Source organism: Condylura cristata, unplaced genomic scaffold (assembly GCF_000260355.1).
Source record: "Condylura cristata isolate star-nosed mole 26May11 unplaced genomic scaffold, ConCri1.0 scaffold00020, whole genome shotgun sequence".
Lineage (NCBI taxonomy): Eukaryota > Metazoa > Chordata > Mammalia > Eulipotyphla > Talpidae > Condylura > Condylura cristata.
Window position 1 is genome coordinate 33252041 of NW_004567121.1, and position 637 is coordinate 33252677.

The 637-nt window shown below is 39.4% G+C and overlaps 1 protein-coding gene across 1 annotated transcript in view; it reads right to left on the bottom strand.

The window, feature by feature from the left end:
* The window catches only part of GEN1 (GEN1 Holliday junction 5' flap endonuclease), a 16785-nt gene that overhangs the window by 12686 nt on the left and 3462 nt on the right, over nucleotides 1-637 (bottom strand). The window lies entirely within an intron of this gene.

Sequence of the window (637 nt, forward strand, 5' to 3'; positions counted from 1 at the left end):
GAGACAGAGTGGGGAGCAGAACAGGCTGACTGATGAAATACACTGCTGAGGGGAGCAGCTGAGGGGAGCAGCGGGCAGGTCAGGAGAGGTCTGCCACGCCATGTGGGTCACCTCCGAAGCGGGGATCGAACTCATGCTGAAGTGGCTTTAACTTCTTAGTGCTGTGCTGTAACCCGCTGTTCCACCAGGGAGGGCCCTTAGCTATACTTTTAAGTAAAAATAGGATTATTTGAAAGTACTATTTTGCAACACTGTTAGCTCACTAATTTATCTGGATATTATCAATGACAGTAATATTTAACTTTTTAATGATTGCTTACTATTACATTATATGGACTTTGGGTCAGTGGTTTCATAACGGGGACATTATAAGTGCTTTCAGAGATACAGGGTTAATCAGAGGTTGGGCTCTCCTAGGTTTAATCTACCATGCATGAATAGTCTTTTTTATCCAATCTTAAACAGTTAAAACCAAATCTCTCACCTTAACGAGAACCAAGCTATATTTAAGTATTACCCATCATCAATAGGCATGTGGGTTGTTTGCCAATTTTTTGTGATTATTATTGTTTAAAATTTTTTGTATGTGAAAAAGCAAATTTTGTGGTATCAATGTTATAGCTGACATCCATATATA